The sequence below is a fragment of the Poecilia latipinna genome, unplaced genomic scaffold, assembly GCF_001443285.1.
Source record: "Poecilia latipinna isolate Pla-1442-1.1 unplaced genomic scaffold, P_latipinna-1.0 Scaffold569, whole genome shotgun sequence".
Classification (NCBI taxonomy): Eukaryota; Metazoa; Chordata; class Actinopteri; order Cyprinodontiformes; family Poeciliidae; genus Poecilia; species Poecilia latipinna.
In genome coordinates, this window is record NW_015113185.1 from 190,770 (window position 1) to 197,766 (window position 6,997).

The 6,997-nt window shown below is 36.3% G+C and overlaps 1 protein-coding gene across 9 annotated transcripts in view; it reads right to left on the reverse strand.

The window, feature by feature from the left end:
- Nucleotides 1–1,907, reverse strand: part of LOC106953207 (C-myc promoter-binding protein-like) — a 69,710-nt gene extending 67,803 nt beyond the window's left edge. For 5 of the 9 annotated variants that reach the window (XM_015041806.1, XM_015041804.1, XM_015041805.1 and 2 more), the window contains exon 1: nt 1,584–1,906. The gene's annotated coding sequence lies outside the window, so the exon portion shown is untranslated. Of the gene's footprint in view, nt 1–1,583 lie in introns of all 9 variants that reach the window. The other 4 variants (XM_015041802.1, XM_015041800.1, XM_015041808.1 and 1 more) reach the window with 2 other exon arrangements.
- Nucleotides 1,908–6,997: the final 5,090 nt, after the last annotated feature.

Here is a 6,997-nt window from a genome sequence, read left to right on the forward strand (position 1 = left end):
ACTATTTTTAATGCTAGCATTAATTAAATGGGGTTTTGTGTTTTATTTCTATTTATTCAGGTTAAACTACACTTTTTAGTGTTGCACAATTCTACCAAAAGTTATGGGTTTGACTCCAGCTCCCTTAATCGAGCTTAAGTTGCCTGTTTCCTATGTTGTTTGCATGTTTTCTGTTACATTTCACAGCATTAAATCAATTACCAGATTGTGTGATTGATAGATTTTTTTTTTTACTTTTTAGATTTCTAAATCTGTTGCAACTTGCAACAGATTAAACACAAAAATCTTTAAACTCAATTTATCAATTTAAATTACTGAATAGAACAAGAATTGAGGGTCAAAAAATGGGTACAAAAAGAGATTTAAAGGAACTTGGTGACAAAGGTTTACTTAAGTTTAAGAAATAAATAAATACACTACAAGAGATTAATACACCTTTGTTAATTACATGCTACGTCTAGCTAGCCCGAAAAGGGGAGCAGACATATTTTTACTTAACTTGTTCTGCAGTCATCACTGACTGACTTAAGAAATGAAAATAATTATGGGTTTAGAGTGAACTAACAGTTTATTGTTTTAAGTTGTGACAGTCATCCACCTTGGGAATCTTGTGGAGGTTTTTGCCATGAGTAATTGGGCAGTGATCAGACAAAAACTAGCTAAAAAGCAGCACCAGATCATGGTGTCAAATCAATACTGATGACAAACACTAGTCAATACCTACATTAATGCTAATGCTAAATGTTTTACATTTTTTAATGACTGTCCTTCCACTTTTCCATAACACACTGCTTTGTGTTGGTCTATCAAATCAAATTTTAATAAAACAAAATAAAGCTTTAGACCGGGAATGTATTTGGCTGTTTGGGGGGCCAGTAGAGGTCAGCCCACCCAAGGCACCATTCATGTCTGAGCCGCCCCTGCTCTACCTTTGCTTCAGTGATGGAGTTGAGTTTCTGTTCTGCAGCGCTAATATGACACACATCTTCAACTTTCACATGCTTACTATTTACTAAGCTTAACTTGCATAAACTCTACCCTTTTACTGTATCGCTCATTTTAGCCCACACCAGCTGAGAGCTTTAAAAATGCTGTTTCCCACTCACATACCTTACAGTCTTAGCAACAAATCACTCAACACATGCAATCAGTGCAACTTCTGCACCAGATTACACATTCTCTGATGGGAAAGCTAATGAAAAACATAAAGAGACGTTCAGGTTGTAGAGTGTAGAAAGGGTAATGGAATATTGGGGGTTATTTTTAGCTCTGAACTGAACGCTTAGCGGGTTTAAAACCGGGTGACATCGGGTTTGATATGGGTTTGTCTGCTAAATTTATTGAAATTTAGATTCTTTCAAATTGATTAAATTCAAACAACCTGTGGATTAACGCTCAGCTCCAGGCTAAACATAAGAAAGGAGGGCTCAGTTATATAATGAGGATAAAATCAGCGGCACAATGAACACGTCTAAACAAACCGACATCGCTAGCATAACGTGCGTTAGTCCTGAGCCGCGGCGGCAGCTGTTCGGTAAATCCCTTCACAGTCTCTCAGTAACGGTTCATCATTCCCTACTTACCCGCTTGTGAAACGTCAAATCGGTCCTCACACGGAACTTCACTCGGTGGTTTACCGGAGCAGCTGCATTTCTGTTGCGGGGTGAAGGTGCGCTGCTCGCGCGGTTGGTTTTATTCTGCTTTCCCTCGGAGTCTTTCCGTTACTCCCGCAGGAAGAGCGGCTGCCTCCTCTGTCAGTCACGGAGCCGAGCCGGCTGAGCGCTCGGCCGCCATCTTGGTTTTGATGGGAGTCCGCCGACACACACACACACACGTTCATGTTTACATCACGTCAGAGGACATCCCAGTTACCCACCGGCACAGAGGCGAGTATAATGTGTGAGTGTTTGGGGTCCCTCTTCCCCCAGCTTCTCAGCATTTTACTTTTTAAACCTGCATCCTTCTGATCTACAAATAAACTCTGCTGGGAACTTCTTGTTTTGTTCATTAAGGGGAAAAAATGCAAACAATTATTGATCCATTTTTCTAAAGCACCCACTGTTACCCAGTAATCAATGAAGGTGAGCTGGTCAGATCCTGATCCAGCAAAGCAACTTCAACCCCAACACTTCCAATTCAAGGTTCTTTTCCTGATTGATGTCTTTGGTTTCTGCCAAATATATCCCCCGTTCTGGTGTTCCAGTAATTCAGCTTCAAACTCATAAATCAAATTCAACAATATTACATTCTCTCTCAAAAACATCAATTTAATCTCTTTCTGATTGTACTTTGGTATTTTTTTTAATTTGTAAACCATCCTCTTTTAAAGCTTGTGGAGGTTCAGTATTTATAACATAAACATAATGAATTTTGTCAATCTCAAGTAGATTTATTGTTCTCTTAACAATCAGACAGATTTAAAATCTCTGAGGCAACTACCTGATATAATTTTGTTTTAATTAGTCACCTGGTGATGCATCAGCTGCAGCTCAGTTCGGTTATCTGTCCAGCTTTGGTGGAAGATCATGTCCAGATTAGCAATGATCTGCACCAGTTGAATGAAAAGTTTTAACTTTAATGCATGTATTTGGACACAGTATCAAGTTATATATCCAAAAGTTTGTTATTGAAGGCATATTTACGACCCTTCCTGAATTATAAAAGGTTTTTATTCTCATATAGAACCCTTCTTCCAGGATCAAAATTAGTTACATACATTTCAGTTTGTAAGCACCAGCAATAAAATATTACAATGAACTTCAGTGGATTTAAGGAAGCATCTAGACAGTGACTTTGCAGCAATCCTTCCTCCTTAACGGGTGTAGCTACAGTACAGTACACAATCCCTCATACTGAGCATAACAGTGGAAAGGAAAACTCCCTTCTAACAGCAGAACCTTGTATACAACCAACTCATTTTACTTCTTTATTATTCTTTTTTATACATCTTCTTAAATATTTATTTTATCCTTGTTAGTGAACTGAATGTTCTGTAAAATATTTACCTTTATAAATTACAAACCATCCGTCAGAGAAATAAAGTACGTAGTATAATATTTTTAGTAAGAAGTCACTTTTGAGCCAAAACATTCATTAGATAAGCAAACCCACATTAGCTTAGAAAATAGCTCTAATCTCTATGATTAATATCGACCATTACCTGGGATATATAGTTTCTAAAAAGACATTTTTCACATATTTTAAAAGGAAACTTAAACTAACGTTACATAGAAACTGTTAGAAATGTGTCAGAATAATTCACAAGTCTGCATTTAGTTGTTTGAAACTAAATGCTGTCTAAAAAACAATTTTAGAAAAAAATCTTTTTTTTTCTCAAATGGCTGGAAACAAGAGCTGAGCATGAGGCAAACAGGAAAACTATATGAAGTCTGTTGCAACTTAAAAATACAATAAAGTCTGGCTCCTTGAAGACAAAGAAGAAGGCAGTTCCAGAGACTCAGAAAACGCCAAGTTTTTTTTTTTTAATTTCTATTTCTAATCATTATTTATGCAACCCAAATGGAGGCTTTCACAATGCTTTTAGTCCAAACAAGACTCAGAATTGCTGTAATGCTGCAAATGAGGAGAAATTAGATATATTTTATTAGCTGGTGACTCACATTTTTTGTCACCAAAGTAAAAAGATGAAGCCGGTAATTTATGTCCCCACAAGGCAAAGAATCTCACTGCACACACAAACATTTCCCCCAGCAGGAGGGAGCTCACATAATCTACCTGATGCTGACAATTAAATTACCTCAACTCCTATTTGTTAATGAAACTGACCTAATTCTGGGTTTAATTAATGATGTAAACCCAGATTGTGTAATACTTTCCCTTAAACTTGATTTTCCTCCTATAAAGTGATGAATTGTTTCGTGTCTCATGAGGATAAACAACCCAATCAGTCAAGGGTTTGCAGGATTGTGTCATTTATGTTGAACATTTCAAAGCACAGCCAGAATTTCCATGGCTCCTTTTGGACTAAGTGCATCAGACAGAGCAGATAAATAAAATAGGAGCGGCTAACCAGGGCAGACAGCGCTGAGGAAAACGTCAGACAGTGAGGACAGCTTTTTCTCATGCTCACTTGTCATTCTGCATCAAAGCAAATGAACCCAAATGTTTGGCATAGACCATCATGACAGAAAACAGAAGTTTTTCCATTTTTAATTTTGGAGCCTGTGAAAAAATAACTTGTAAAAATGTCCCATCTGGCGGTCGTGAAGTAAGCAGGACAAACAGTTATAAGGATGTGTAGAGGGATAAAGTTTTGTAGGAATATCTAATAAAAAGATTTTTCACGTTGTGCCAAATGGACAGTCTAAAAGTCGTCACACTCCTAGATGCCTTTCATTTTAAAGGTGACCTATTATGCTTGCTTGAACATGAGTGATACAAAACATGTTCATCACATATTTTGCACAAAATCCTTCTGAGATAATGAGATTTCAGTCTGATGATTGAGCTGTTTTCATGCATCTCGTCACTTTAAATCTAAACAAGTTGCTGCTGGCCACGTCCCCAAATCAACGTTTACACTCACACGCAAAAATGGCTCCAAATAAATGTGAAATTATACAACCATACATCTTTGAAAAACAAAAGTGGAGCCTCCTGTGCAACCTACAAGAAAACAGGAAGTGGTTTCTGGATGGTAAGTCAACAACAAAATGCTTGTCTTTTCCAACAGCCATTGTACAGTGCATACAGTTGTAAAACCAGCTGACCACTTAAGCGCTTGGTTTGTTTTTAGAAGCAGTAGAAAGGTTTGAAGTACAAAAATGAGCAAAATGCAAATTTTTCATAATCGGTCCCCTTTAACATTCTTCAATATATTTTATTAACAGAGCAGCACAAATAATCATATAATTGTGAAATTAAATGAAAAAGATTCATGAAATCTGAAACGTGTGTTTATGCAGCTCCTCTTTATACTTCGTTTAGGGGGGGATTTGCAGCAGGTATATCTGCAAGTCTGTCAGTCATGCTGTATGAACCATGTTCATCCCCACCTTTCCTGTAACAATAAGTTGTTTCTCTGCCAATAGCGCATTTAGCAGTGAGTACATAAGGTTGATTGACTACACTAAGACCCGCCTCCTGGCCCTGATTGGTTGTTTCTGGTTTGCACTGGGAGATGCCAGAGGACCTCAATTTTTTTTTCACAGATTATCTGTTTCATACTGTGACGACCAGAGGTGAGCGGAGTACCCAAAATTTTAATAAGAGTAGAAATACTTACTTATTAGTAAGTAAGTAGTTCTGTTTAGTAGATAGAAGCGGATAAATCATTTGTCTCTATCAAAATATTTTTACCAACTAAAAAGTGTCCGTCCAAGAAATTACCCAAGTAAGAGTAAAAATGTATTTGGTAAAAAGTCTACTCAAGAACTGAGTAACTGATAAAAACTATCAATCATTTAATATTTAAAAATTACATCATCAGACAAACCAAAATATAAAGTTAAGTGGAAATTTAGGTATTTTAAAGACTGACATGATAATAATTTATATAAGTAACAAAAAATAAGAAAATAACAAAGAACATTTTCCTGATTTCTCATTGATTTCTTTCAATAAAAAAACTTAAGAAACTTTAACAAAAACTGCAGCTATGTTTCTGTGTCTGATGAATTTTAAAACATGTTTTTCATTCAGTGGGAAGAAAATAGAGAAATTTGACTCAGGTAAGAGTAAAGATACTTCATAGTAAAATTACTCAAGTAGAAGTAAAAAGTACATCGTAATAAAAGTATTCTTAAAGGTAAATTTTTTCAAAAAGGTTACTCAAGTAAATGTAACTAAATAACTAGTTACTATCCAATTCTGGTCATGACATAGTCCAAAAATATTTGTCTTTTAGAAAGCTTTAAATCTGAACAAATCTGCTCTTATTTTACCATAAAACTTTTGGAAGGTGGCCTGATTGTTGAATATGTTGGAGACTTTCCTCCCATCCTGTTCCCCACCGCAGCATCTTGGGAGTGACTCACTGCTCAAGGCTGTTCAAATTAATAAATGAAAAACTAACAACGCCTTCCAAATGGCCTTCAAGACCCATCCTGATCGATGCTAAATGAAATTATTGTGACTATTTATGAGATGGTTGGCATGCAGCAGCTGAGTTTTATTTTGTGTTGAAGGGCTGTGTGTGTGATGAAGCTGGCTCAAGCAGCTTGGTGGAGGTGGAGTGTAGGCAAAGTGTTTTCAACACATATGTGCAGAGTCATAAATCTACTACATGTGTGCTATATGTTTTGTTCTCAAAAGTTAGATGTTAGAAAAAACTGAGACTGGATTTTCACAGTTTCCACAAGACAAACAATCTGAAATTTTCTGCAAAGGCTGTTTAATTGGAGGGCTGAGCATATTTAGACAAATTTGTTGTGCTGCTGCAGTGATTGTAATCAAAAGGTTACTGCTGCCATCTGCTGTCTTCTAAAGCCCAATGCAAGAAATTAAACTCCACATGTAAGGTTTTGGTAAAATGAAATACCTAAATATTTATATTTACAGGCCTAAGGTGCCAATTAAACACAGATGCACCAAAAGGTATCTTCATAAAACCAGGGTTTTTTTTAGCAGATAGAAACAGATAAATCATTTGTCTATTTTTTTTTACTATTTGTTAAAAAGGTCACTATGTCATGCCATGATAGTATGATAATCTGTGAAAAATGTCTATGCCTTCTCCCAGTGCTAACTAGAAACAACTATTCAGAGCAGGAGGAGGTTCTTAGCGCTGTCAATCATGCCCATGTGCACACAGCTTTTTCCATGATCAGGTGATGCCTTTCTCTGTTTGATGCAACTCTGTGAAATGTTGAAAAAGAAAACATTGTTAGTTAAGTCGTACAGTATTGTTACAAATAACTGTGCCATGAGGGACTTTTGTCAGTCTTGTAGCATTTGGGTATTGATTTTCTTAAGTTTAAATTAACCATTGCATTGTTTATTTACTTCTGTTCACACACACAAATAATATATAGATCAT